This window comes from Syngnathus leptorhynchus, chromosome 4, assembly GCF_054491065.1.
Source record: "Syngnathus leptorhynchus isolate UIUO chromosome 4, UIUO_Slep, whole genome shotgun sequence".
Lineage (NCBI taxonomy): Eukaryota > Metazoa > Chordata > Actinopteri > Syngnathiformes > Syngnathidae > Syngnathus > Syngnathus leptorhynchus.
The window spans coordinates 6414556-6428879 of NC_141198.1; the positions used below are offsets into that span (position 1 = coordinate 6414556).

At 40.4% G+C, this 14324-nt stretch overlaps 1 protein-coding gene across 2 annotated transcripts in view; it reads right to left on the minus strand.

Moving 5' to 3' along the window:
* sema4c (sema domain, immunoglobulin domain (Ig), transmembrane domain (TM) and short cytoplasmic domain, (semaphorin) 4C) overlaps positions 1 to 9284 on the minus strand; it is a 73803-nt gene extending 64519 nt beyond the window's left edge. For both annotated transcript variants that reach the window (XM_085909883.1, XM_085909882.1), the window contains exon 1: positions 8821 to 9284. The gene's annotated coding sequence lies outside the window, so the exon portion shown is untranslated. The remainder of the gene's footprint in view (positions 1 to 8820) is intronic.
* Positions 9285 to 14324: the final 5040 nt, after the last annotated feature.

The following is a 14324-nucleotide window of genomic DNA, read 5'->3' on the forward strand; positions in this document are numbered from 1 at the left end:
CTGCAGTGGACTGGAAGAAAAGAGCAGGGCGAGAGAAGTGCGACCACCGAGGGTCAAAGGTGAGTCACCAGTGGAATAAAAGCTGAAAGACTGTCTTTCTTCCAGCAACATTCCCCCTCCCCAGCACACAAACCTGACTAACACCTCAATAACAGCACTTTTATAGCTACAGCTGCTGATAGAGCTGAGCTGAAGAGAGATGTGGGTGCTGGACTCAAGTTGGCAACAATAAGATGTAAAGCAGAGATAGGCTTATTGACCCATGAGTCAAATAAGCTTTAAAGTGGAAGAACTGCCCATTTTCTGAAGCCAATTTAAAACCAGTTGGAGTTTAAAGCCTTGATCTACAATTTGATCTTATGAATACAAACTGGCGATGATGCTGGACGAATGACTTTTGTCGTAGGATATAATTAAAATTGAGAATATTCAATGTATCAATAACTCTGATGAAGAAGATAAAGTATGAATATTGTATGGACAAGAAACATTTTGTATTATGATATCCACTCGCTTCAATTACAGTATTAAAATGTGATGTGTGCTTAGTGTTTTTCTGGAAAGATTTCAATTCCTCAATCACACAACTAATGGTATCACATGATATAATCATGGCATGCAAAATGTATTCCTAGTGCATGGCTTATCATACAAGTATAAATGTGTGTATTGTACATTTTGTGTGAGTGTAAATTTGTATAAATAATGTGATTTCTCCTCATAGTTACCTGAAAAAGCTTTTATAGTGTTACGGAGACAGTAGCAGTGAGAAAGTGGCATTGTCAACAAAAAGTACCAGTTTGATTCGACATTTCAGCTTGTATCTATATTTTGGAGCAAAAAGGAGCAGTTTCATAAATCTGGGTAAGGACACAGAGACAGCGACAGGTTAGAGTCAGCAGATGCTGTGAGCACTTGATGAAGAAAAGCAGCAGTGGCTTGTGGCTCCCCATGTTTCCTGACTTGCCATACTTCCACACATGAGGAGGAATCTCATTTGTCAGTCAGAGTCAATGCACTTTACAACCTTCTCCACACCGTATTAGACATATACGTATTTTCTACTGACTCCATAGTCGTTCATGAAATGATACAGTACTCACAAAAAATGAAATTTGATGAATGATGAATGGATTTGCACATGTGAAGCCCTTTGAGACTTATCTGTGATTTAGGACAATACAAATAAACTTGACTTGACATGAAAGAACACTATTTAATCTTAAACTTTAATCATAGGGAAGAAGTCTAAAGTGTTTTTAGACTTAAGGGGGTGCTAAAACAGGAAGACGGGAACACAAAAATCTCAGCTCGGAAAGGTAAAAGTTACTTGCACTTTCACAGAGCTAAATTTCGCTCACACTCAAGCTCATGAAAGCTCTAATAGAGCTGCCATGCAGGGGCCTTCCTGCAGCTGATAACCCTGCACTGGCTCCTGTATACTACTACCTACCCCGGAGAGAGGCCATTAGCCTGGCTGCAGCTCCTTCCTGGATAAGATGTGGCTTACCAGCCTCTGAGCCACCGGGTAACTTTTTATTGTCTTTTTAAAACTTTACAAGGCGATTGCACGGGAGGGGCAGTATATGCAGAACAGAGTCTGCTTTACGACACGTGGGTACGCTCAGCTTGCTACCAGAACTTCCTGCCCACTGGCAGTCAGGGTGAGCTTTGTTGGATGAGAACAATGCCAAAAAAGCTGTCATAAAAACAAAATGCAGTGGCCTTGATACCACCAAAAACTCATATGCATATGCAAACGCACACACGCGCGCACACACACACACACACACACACACACACACACACACACACACACACACACACACACACACACACACACACACCACACACACACACACACACACACTACTGGTTGACTGTACCTATCCAGGCCCATTATCTAAGAAACAATGCAAAGGCTGACTCTGCAAAAGCATTCAAAAAATACACACAAGAAATAGTGCCACTGACCAAACAGTAGGCACCTCAGCTTTCAATGAGGGCCCCAAACGGCTTTCACGTGGGACCACAACCAAAATAAGTTATAATAATAAGACAGGAATACAAAACATAGTAGATACTGTGCTTTGAAACATCTGCCGAGTCAGTGCATACAAAAATTGCAGTCACCGGGCTCTGAAAACAGATCACCTTACACAGTGCCCCGGAAACACAGTTGGCTCAAGTACAAGATTTCTCACTGAGAATTTTATCATCCCTCCCCAATCAGACTTTATGTTTTCAATCACAGCCACAATGACTAGACCTGGGAAACACAATCAAATATAAAAGATGACAAATCAATAGGGTAAAAATGGGTAAAGACACAATGATTCATATCAGTTTGAACTATTCCAGAAATTTTCTTTGACAGTAAAAGTTATTAACATCCATACACTGTATCTACAGCACGTGTGTATATATATATATATATATATATATATATATATATATATATATATATATATATGTCAGCTACTCTTTATGTATCGACATAAGTAACTGGACAGGTTGACATGACATGAATAAAGAACATGCTGTTGGTTAAACAATGTGTCTTCGTTAATTTTGCTTGTTGTCCCAACTGCATTCTAGAAGTGGAAATTTGTCCCTTTAAACTAGCAGAAGTCAATATAGCTGTACAGAAGTCAGTCCTTTCGAGATCCTCTAAAAGACTTATCCTACTTATTGCCATTTAATACAAATGGCTCTGCAGCACAATGAAGTAGCGGTTAGCAATCTGCCACACAGTCAAGAGGGTTTTTTTTTGTTTTTCTCTCAAAACAATGCAAGTTAATTGAAGACTCTTAATCGTCCATCGGTGTGAATGTGAGCCTGAATGGTCATTTGTCTGTGTCATGTCTGTGATTAAGTGGTAACCAGTCCAGTCTGAACAGTATTCCCACTCTTTCTCAAAGTCAGCAGGGATAGGCTCTAGTTTACCTGCAATCCTAACGAGGACAATGGTAAAGTCTTCATGGATGCCCATGCAGCCATGTTGTAATATAATCTCTGCGTTAAGACAGTAAAATTTTGTCATTCAATCAACACGTTCAAAAAAAGGTACTATTCCCATACAAGAGGCTGCTCTCTTCTAGCAGTGGTGAGCCATGATTTTTTTTTTTTTGTGCTAGTTGGGCGTTGTAAGTAAAACAATCAGAAGTGGGATATTTGGTGACGTCCCTGCCTTTCCATTTAGGATAAAGCACCACTGTAAATGAGGGCACCACAATTTGGATCACGTATGTGTTCCAATTTGTACGACTGCATCATCTTTTTCATTTCTTCTAAAGTACATTTTCAACTCCAACAATAACCACAACAACAATGACAACAACAACAGATAGTCTAGAGATCCCGCCTGATAAATGTTCTAGAGCTTTTGCTCACCATTCACCGCCCCAGTTAGTACAAAGTGAATAGTGCAGTGGCCTGAAGACTTGGAAAGTCCTGTAATGTCAACATGACTCCAAAAATGCTGATGAAATGACCCGGTGGCTTATGCTTTAAAACTTCACACATCTTTAGTGAAAATTCAAATGAGACATGAATTGGAACATTTATGGGTGCACACATTCTTAAAGGTCACTGTCTTTGTACTCTTCCTCCTGTTCGCAAAGGCGAACATTTATGATGCTCTATATTCTCCCTTAAATCAGTCTCGGAAGACCCTTATAAATACGATACTGCAGATGCATTAATATAAAGTGAGTAAAAAAGTGATGGGGTCTAGTTGAGAGACAAAAATAGAGACTGGGGCTGGTAGGGAGCAGATGGCCAATAGTGGTCAGCTGGTAAGAAACAAGTGGGTCAGGCCTCTCCTTCACTTCCATCCGAACATTCATACATTATGCAAGAGTGCAGTCACTACTATCAGGTGCCCCAACATGCTTCTTTTGCTTCATCTGAAGGTCCCAATAACCATTCAAATGTGTCTAAAACCAGCAGCTGGATCGTGATACTTCTCTCCACAGTATAGTGACAATTTGAAAATTACACAGATCATCCTGATCTGACAGGGGAAATTGCAGTTCAGAAAGGGCTTATCCTTTAGAAATGTTCAAATGGAGAAAAAATTCTGTTCATCCAAGTGTACTTGCTCTTCTGATTTGCCTTTAGGACCCTGAGTGTGCACCATATTGAATTTTCCACCAGTATGACTTTCCGGAAAAAGCCCCCCACCCCCCAAGGTTTATTCATTTATTGATTGCCGCTGAAGGGGCTGGGCTGCATCATTCATAGAGAGTGACAAATATTTATTGGGGCCATATGCTCTATAATGTGGAGTTTACAAAAGCCTTTTGGAAGATGATAGAGACAAGAATTCATTTAATTCAACTGAATTGATTTGCTTCTACTGAGACATTTAAAGCACAGGCAGTGCAATTAGAGACACCATACGGATTATTACAGCGCTTTCCTCAGGCGCATTCACTTCAAAAACACGCTGACCGGGCACTTGTCTGATCAATTAAATTTGAGCTCTATAAGTGCTAAGTGCTCACTCACTGGCAATGCAAAAAAGACCCCAGTATGCTACTTGGAGTGAGCTAAAACAAGCTGCAATGAGGAAAGATGGAGGCATATGCTGGCAGAGAGCGAGAGAGAGAGAGAGAGAGAGAGAGAGAGAGAGAGAGAGAGAGAGAGAGAGAGAGAGAGAGAGAGAGAGAGAGAGAGAGAGAGAGAGAGAGAGAGAGAGAGAGGGAGAGTGAGAGAGTGAGAGAGAGAGCGATCAAAGGGATGGGTAAGTTGCAAGAGGAGCAAAAGCTTCTTGTCTCGGAACAACTGCAATCACAGCCCCTGCCAAAACCCTCCGGATTCATCCAGCGGCCTGAGGGAAATGTCTCAACAGGCGTTAAAGTGCTCAGAGCGGACTTACAGTTTGTGAAGTGTGCTGTGAGTGAGGGTAAAGCAACTTTTTTGTTTTTAATAAAGTATAACTTGTGGCATATTCTACTCAATCAGATACGGCTTTAAATACTAATAATTGAAAAAAATCACACACAGCTGTCAGTATTGCATTATATCACCACTGTGTACTACAAAGGTTTCATGCAATGTCAGTTGAAACAGTGTATTATTACTGCATCTCATTACATGTGAACAGGAGTACGTGCTAAAGTTGATGCACCATCATAATGAATGAATCAATAGCACTAACGATGCCAGCATATTTAAGCACGCTTTGACAAATGCCATTATCAGAAACTGCTTGGGTTCCTTCATTTCAAGACATCAGGCTGTCTGCCCAGCCTTCCCTCCTGTTGTTACCCTGAGGCATACACACACACAGGTTGACACACATACAACCCATCTGCTCAACTCCCCAGACCTTGCATCTGGCCTGACATGAACCATAACTTGCTACGTAAACATAAGCACACACTGTGAAGTGTCACAGCAAACTGGAGCTGGGTCATACCATTGAGGCAGCATCAGAGTTGCAGTGCGCATGGCAACAAGCTCAAAACAAAATCAAATTTGCCTTTGAAAGGGCTTTTAAAAAGAAAAAGAAAGCAGACAGAGTATGAGTCGCATCATCAAGGTTGCAATCATGTTGTTTTGACTGCGGGGTGCTGGTGCTGATGCTCGGCAAAGGAAGTGCAAAGAAAACCTTCCCTACCATTTAAAACACATTGTAACTTTAGCAAATTCAAAGGCATCCTTCACTTACAGATAAGTAACACGCATTAACAAGTACTGAATGGCCTCTGTGTGTGATCTTGTTTGTGAATCGTCTCTTGAGTTACATAACCTGGAATCATCCCATTATCACGGGAGTTTATAGTTCGTTCAGCTGCTCGCCATGTGGCCTCCCCAGTATCTGTTGCGTTGACGTGATGCATGTGACACACTGGTGACAATTAAACATAGAGCAGGCAGGGGACATCTGGCATGGTGGGGATGTTGCACGCATGATGCAATGTTGACCCACAGTGTCAAAACACACATTTCTGTCACATACAGTATGTGTACGCTTGGGGAAAATATGAAATCAACACTGGTGAAGGCAGATGGATGATACGCATGGAGGAACAAATAAAATGAAACAATGGTGCAATTTTAATATTGGGGATGTGTGTTTAACTGTTAGCTGTTTTATTTTTAACTTTTATAAGCAACTTTTCATGAGTGCACTGAAGTCTCGCTATGATGTGGTTCAGTAGCTCAACTTCCCATAGCTGACATGTTGTCCTTCTTACAACAACTTTGTCAAAACTAATTGAGATGACAGAACCTCTGCCATTGGCGACCATTATTTGCAGTCACTTTTACCTCGTTTTAGTACATGTTAACTTCACACATCAGACAGTTGACCAAAATCCTAATGTTTGATTCATCAATTATATTGCAATTGGCTGGCAACCACTATACATTTTAAGCTGATTGTCCACTCATAAAATGTGTCTGGATGGAGGTGATTTTATTTTATGCAATCACTTGACAAAATAAAATAGAGGAGAGAGGAGAGAGAGGGGGAGAGGGGGAGAGAGAGAGAGAGAGAGAGAGAGAGAGAGAGAGAGAGAGAGAGAGAGAGAGAGAGAGAGAGAGAGAGAGAGAGAGAGAGAGAGAGAGAGAGAGACACACACACACACACACACACACACAAAGGGTATGTAAGGCAACATGGGAAGGAGGCTGGCTGTCAGGATGTGGAGACCATTGTCTGTTCGACAATGAAGATATCACATCGGCAGGAGTCCTATTGCGCTCTCAATGGAGTCATTAACATCTGGGGCCAAGGGCTACCTGTGTGTGTGTGTGTGTGTGTGTGTGTGTGTGTGTGTGTGTGTGTGTGTGTGTGTGTGTGTGTGTGTGTGTGTGTGTGTGTGTGTGTGTGTGTGTGTGTGTGTGTGTGTGCGTGCATGTGTGTTTGTTATAAATGCTGATCTTCAATGCTTTCCTGCCAAACTGGGCATCATGCTGACAGGGAGAGCCTGGTGAAATTCTCCGTGAACCTTCCTCAATCTAAAATAATCTACTCAGGAAATTCACATACAAGGATTATGTCTATTTTTAAGGGTCTTTGAATTTGACTTGATAAATTACAAATGTAAGTCAAGAGAATTTCAATTGGATTATCCCCTGCTACACCCAACTCAAATGTCAGCCCAAAGCTAACACCACTGTTTATATTCCATATCCATTTCTTAACTTTATATAGCACTTGTCCTAATCACGGTGGTGGGTAAGATAAAGCCTATTGCAGATCAATTTTGGGCAAGAAGCGGTCTACGCCCAAGAATGGTTAACAGCCAACACAGGGCACATATAGGATAAATAAACAAGGATTGAAATATATATAGACAATTTAGTTTTCAATGAAACCGACATGTAGAGGGAAGCCAAAATATTCAGGGAAAACCTACACAAGCACAGCAAGAACATGCACACACTACAAAGGAGAGCCTGATATTGTACCAACTTGGGACCTCATCTAATATTCCCCTGTTATGCCATTTATTCTAGACTGTATATCAGTTCTATTCAATTAGCAGTCCGCGGGCCAAATGTGGCCCAGAACCATCCCCAGCCTGTGGTCCAGTCTCTCTGAATTGAATTGCATTGCATTCAAGAGATGCAGTGGGTATGTCAGTTCACATGATTTTAAAAATTCACAATGTTTGATACCATGAATGCAACACTCACGTAGTTTATCCACATCGCCGACGGTGTCGTTTTGAAGTGCGGCTAAAAACACGCTTTTTTTTAAAAATTGAAACATAAAATTGAGAATGAAAACCATCCATTTACTAATGTGTGTGGGCTGCTTACATTTGGCCCAAATGAAATCTTAATTGAACAACTCTGCATAACTTTGTCATTGATCCATTGACCAAAATATGCAAAAAAAATAAAATAAAAATAAAAAAAATAATGGGGAATAAACACATGTGGCTCATGTCACACAGGAAATATAATGAAAATTCCCATAAAATTAAGACAGTCTTCCTCCTGCATCCCATAAACACAACCCCCCACCCGCTCCCAGGCTGTCTGTTAGTTAACAGGCACTGGCACCATTCAGCTTGTAAAAGAGACCCCCCCAATCCAGGCCACCACTTTTTTTTTCTTAAAAAAAAAAAAAAAAAAAAAAAAGCTCCTTGCCGCCCATGAGTGGACGCCTGCCTCCACCTCAATAATTACAATAATCACTCAAGCAAAGCTAATACTTAACTCATTTAGGCAAAACACCAGAGGGGGACAACAGGTCGTTAAATTATGAATTTAAAAGTGTAAGATTTAGGCGGACCGATAATGCAATTTGTCATTACATACGATATTTGTCTGAAAGCAATAATATTACTGGGGTTGATTGAAAGGTGCAGGATGAATCCATGATGACCTTTTCCTTCAACATGCCTGCCTAAAAGCTGCAAAGCATCTGCACGATAAGTAAACTGTTGACGCAAAACAAAAAGCGCATAAAAGTTCACAGAAATTCAAATTTTATAATTAACATCATATCATAGTCGCTTCACAAGAAACGCCGGCGACTAACCAGTTACGATATCCAAGAAATCTCTACTATTGTGAATTTAGACTATTATAGATTCCTGAGTTGCTTTCTCTCCAACCAACTGCTGCTGACCGCACTGCGCTTTGTTTACACTGCGCTATGAATGGAGATAAAGTTGCACCACAATGAACCACGGAAAAAGAGCATTTGCAAAAAACAATACTGAAATAAAATTAAATGTTATGTGTGTCAACATTTCAGAATAGAAGCACAACAATGGACACTCGCATAAACACTGCCTTCCTCGTCACCATCAGCATGATATAACATCAAATAAAATAAATAAAAAAACTTACATTATTCTGACTCCGCGGATTGTAGTAGCGATGATGTGCGTTTCCTCAAGCCGACAGACCCCAATAGCTCTCTCCTCTTCTTCCCCGCAACAGCGAATTTGTTTCTCGTCTGTTTCTTTAGTTAAAAAATCATTCTACATCCTCGTCAATGTCACGCAGTCTTCTCTTTCCTCCTTCTTTCTTTTTCTCCTCTGCTATAAAATGTCCGGACGATGCAGAAAAATCACGGCTTCTGATCCTGTCATTTAGTTTCTACGGAGGAACTAGGGCTGTGCGCGCAACTCCCTCCCAAGGCTTTGTAACAGGAAACCAGAGGAGGAAGGAGGAGGAGGAGAAAATGGGAAGAAGAAAAAAAAAGGAAAGAAAATAGAGTGCGATTTTATATTCCAGAGTCTTGAAGGAGTTTAAAACCCTGTCTCTACGTCTCTCTAGAAGTTCCAGAGCCAATGCACACGCTGAACTGAAGTAACCGTTATGCTGAATGCGTCGCTGTGACAGACTGCTGAAAAATGTGTGTGCAAGTGGGAATGCGTGCGTGCGTGCGTGCGTGCGTGCGTGCGTGCTTGTTCTCGTGCGTGAGTGTGTGTGCGGTGCAGCGTGCGCTTGTGCAGCACGCATCGCAGCAGGACTTGGATTTTTTTTTTTTTTTCAAAAGCGGACAAATGGATCCCCGCCCATTTGCTTCTCTGAACAAGGACCCCAACACAGACGAGAGGGGCCCCCAGCGGTCATTAGCTGCCCGCTAAAGACCATTTCCTTTGTGTGTGTGTAAAGTGAAGTCTTGTTCAGGAGACGCTCCCCAACCTGGAGTATGACCTTTTTATTTTAACACGTCGCTGGTCCATTTAACCGAGCTCTAAATGAGCAATTGGCAGGGGTAGAAAGTTGGTACTCCAGTTGAAAGGGAAAATTGTGAGACATTTACACCCCCCCCCCCCCTTCCATTTTTTTTAAAAACATGCATTTACATCATACAATTCTGTATGATGCTTTTGTCATTCACCCCAAGACCAATTTACGGAATTTTGATATGGCTCAATTTTGGTTGAATTCTTGTGCTACTGTCTGTCAATCAAATTGTGTGATGTTCTATCTGAGTGGCCCATTTAAAATCAGCCCAAGAAACTGTTTGGCGATTAGCCCAACATATAGACCACCTCCAGTATTTGACAATGGGATAGACCAGAAGAAAACCCACACATACGCAAACACCTTCATGGACATGAAGATATTTTATGGTGTGGTAGTTGTACATTTACATAGACACATTGAGAATGAGCTTTTTTTTTTTTTTATCACCTTACAACCAAGTGAGTGTAATTGAAAAAATGCAACCACATCATGAATAAAATACTATAGTTTGCACTGAGAACTTCAAAGAAAACCGTGTCATGCCTCCTGAATTGTGTTTACTTGCAATCCAGTGTCTCAACAGAATTTTGCTGAAGCTCAGAAATGGACTCGCCAGTGATTTGCTTTCACGATGTCTGCAGTCTGCACAGTAAATCTATGATGCATCATATTTGACCTCTAAATTAAATTCACCAAATGTAGAACAAGAATATCCACACATTAGAGACTTTTTTAATTTTTTTAACAATACCCATCATAATACCCCAAGTGATTTTTATTGTCTCATTGTGAGTATGGACATTATGGGTGCTATACAGGACATGATGGCTGCTCTTAACCCCAATTCAAATAGATGAACAGACTGGCATAGGCTGTTCCCAAGACTGCATGTCTTACAATTGCATTTACTGAAAGAACACATTATGAAAACTGACTCGCGCTTTATTTCTGTTTGGGAGTGTCTATCGCACGCATCAAATGAATGGAAAATTGCCTGTGCAGTTTACCATTATTGAATTCATTTCTGACTGACTGCTATGATTATTGTTACCCAAAACTCGTACAAAGTCAGATTATCAAGGCAACAAAGCATCATAATTAACAGAATGATTGCGTTGTACCCACGATACACTTTTACATCAGGTGGCATACGTTTGTTGTGGTACAGATTTGTTTAACAGGTAAAGAGTTTGGATGAAAGGAAGTGATTTGGAGCCTGACTAAGATTTGAATGCACGTTAAAGATGAAAAGGAAAATGGATGTAGCACCATCCTATTAAGAATAACAGTGTGGTCAAAATGTGGGATTCATTTCAGAAAGTCAGACATCATGTTAACTTTGGTCCTCTTTGAATAAGAACACAAAGAAATAAATCATGAAAGAAAACCCGTGTTTATTCTCGTGACTGGCACAAAAATAAATAGACCTGATTAAAATCATTCTGAGCACCAAATTGCCACCAAAACATTTACTCATTTTCCATTCCTGCAAACCACAGATAAGTGTAATTACAGAAGCAAAATTACAATTCATATCAACATGTCTCACATGAGCAAAGGCAGTTTGTTGTCTGATGACATTTACTCTTTGCATGAGTCGACACTACTGTTGGTAGCGACAACAAACACCACCAACCCCTGTGCAGATGAATGCCTCTGACTTGTTGAAATTGACCAATCCATATAGTATAGGTGGTACATATGTGTGTGTGTGTGTGTGTGTGTGTGTGTGTGTGTGTGTGTGTGTGTGTGTGTGTGTGTACAGTGCTGTGAAAAATGTATTTGCTCCCTTGCTGATTTTTTTGCACATTTATCACTTCAAAAGGTTTCATTTCATCAAAACAATATTAATATCACACTGAGACAACCCAATGATATTTAAAATCCAGTTTCTAAATAATGATTTTATTTACCAACAGAAAGGGTGTGTGCAAAACTATCTGACCCTCTGAGAAAAAGTATTTGCCGCCTTAATTTAACAGCAAGTTGTGCCATCTCTTCGCAGAATTGTCTCAACAGCCATATTGGAGGGTTATCTAGAGTGAACGGCCCGTTTAAGGTCACACCAAAGCATCTCAATTGGATTTCAATTCGGACTTTGACCTTTATATTTTTCTTTTTGGGCAGTTTTGAGGTGAACTTGCTGGTGTTTCGAATCATATTCCTGCTGCATGATGCAAGAGCTCTTGAGTTTGAGGACACAAACTGATGGCCGTAACCTCTTCAGGATCTGGTAAAGTTCCATTTAGGACTCATCACGACTCTAAATTACCCATATGTATGTGAAACCCATGAGTAATTTAGACTTTTTAATTTATGCATGATTTTTAAATTTACAGGAACCACAGAGAAAATTCATGTCAGCATGGGGAGAACATACTAAAGCCACACAAGAAAGTCAATGCTGAGATTTAAATCCCAGATCTCTGAAGTGTGAAAGATGTGCTAAGCCCTCATCGTTACGTGTCTCAAGATAATTCAAGTCAGTCACTGACAAAATCTGCACAGAGCCTATTCCTTTTACCACTAGGTAAGTAAAAGTCAAGACTGGATAAGATGTTTTTAAATGAGATTGATGGATAGTAAACGCAACCCTCGTGAGGATAAGCAGATAATGGATGGATGGATTGTAAATGCAATTCACCCCCCCCCTTTCCAAAAGAACAACCCTTACTGGCTTTTTTTGCAGATTTATCTGCACCAAACGCCAGTTTGTCATCCCTAAAGCCATGTTTCCACCAATCATAGGCGAGTATAAAGTTCAGTTCAGTTTGTGATGATACGATCTGACTTGGTAAATCCAGACATGCATTTCCGGCACTAGGTGTTTAGAGGAACTGTGATGGATGCATCGGCTACGTGAAGAGTGAATTGTACTCATAGGACAGTGACAGTGCTGAAGAAACACGGCTTTCCACCTGCCTTCATAATCTTCACAATCCTTTTCCCTTGATATTCGGTTTATTTCGTTTTAATACAGAACAAGGCAGATGATTCCCTTTCGACCAATCGATGAACAGCAGTCTTTCGGGCGCCGCTCCCAAAAGTATAACGAACCGTACCATTTCAATGGTCATTCCAATGAAGGGGAAAAATATATATTGAGATCCTCTTCAAAATTTAAACCACACCAAACTACTGCGATGGGATAAAGCTTAAGAATTGACGTTGAACTGATTGACTTAATGTTCCATGATCTAATTGTCCCCAAAAGTTAGACAGCACATTTACCCAGTCACTATCTGTTTTTTCAAATATTTTTTGTCGAAACAGTCTACACTTTTCCAATCGGCTCTCCCACAATTGTTGTTTATCTCACTGCAAGCTTCACAGGTATGATCCAGTTTTAGTTTGTTACCGTATGTTTTAGTGCTAACCTACACAACATAGATGGAAAAATCAAGTATTTCATGAAGTAGATTTTTTTTCCATGTTTCTAAATGAAATAATTACGTATGTCCAAAACAAAGTTTCTCTTTAGTTGTTGGCGGATTTCAGAATTTCTTTCAATCTCAATTTATAACACATTCAATGCCAACTTGCTATGGCGTTTTCATCATCGTGTCCACCCAAATAGGAACATTTCATTTTCATTTTTCACTTTTTTTTCTTTGAACACCTGCAGTCAAGATAATAGGGCTTCAAATCTATCTGTATTTTTGTTTATGAGCCATTGTTTGGCAATGTCAACATGCTAGATGCAAAAACTTTCAGCCACAGCCTTGTGCATATAGCCTTGAGATTGCAAGGATGACTTATAGACTGAACAGAGAAAAGAACGCAGCTCATTGGAAGTCAGGGGATTGGAATTTACCAAAGCATCTTATGATGATGAAAGATGATCATGGGTAAGGATACAAACTGCGGCAGCATCTTTCGATTTCTTCTCAGCAAGGACAAAACAAATCTATTGCCTTAGAAAGTATCATTGAGTTTATGAGAACTATCCTTGCTTGTATTAACTTTCATGTATGGCTTTTAGTAACAAGAAACATCAAATGTTATATTTAAACTTGGTCCATGCAGCAGGGCAAATGTTTGCAGAATATCGACTAAGCTCGCCCTAAGTGTGTCAAACATCATGTGACTATTTGGGTAATCTGGCAAGAGCAGTATCGCAACAATCGCAAGGAAGGAAGTTCTCATTTGAAGGAAGAGAGACATCATGCAGAGCTCCTCCCAACACTTATGTTGTGCTTTGGGCGGTGTCTTCTGCTCAGTAGAAGGGGAGCAGCAACAGGTCATTTGTTTCTGCTCCTCCTCACCACAGTCAGCTGACGAAGCATCTTCTGCACTGCTGTAATTACTGACTAAACTTCCAGAGTTTTTTCCCCCCCAAAAAATGCAGCTTTCCTTTCATGATCACAGAACGGTTTGCTACTCAGAAAAGACATGACGACAGACTTGTCATACAACGTAAACCGTGTGCACAATGAGCCCTAATCCACACTGTTAGCTTTCAAAAAAGGTCTTTTGAGGCTGGCTCAGAAGAGGCAGCTCTTCATATACTCCACATAGGAGGGATTAAATTGAGTGATTTGATTCAGGTCAATCTTCTGCGGCAAAAGCAGAGAAATAGATTTTCCTGATTACGTTGATAACAAAAGCTGCTAAACACATCAAATGAACATATCTCCTTCCCTATAGTAAAA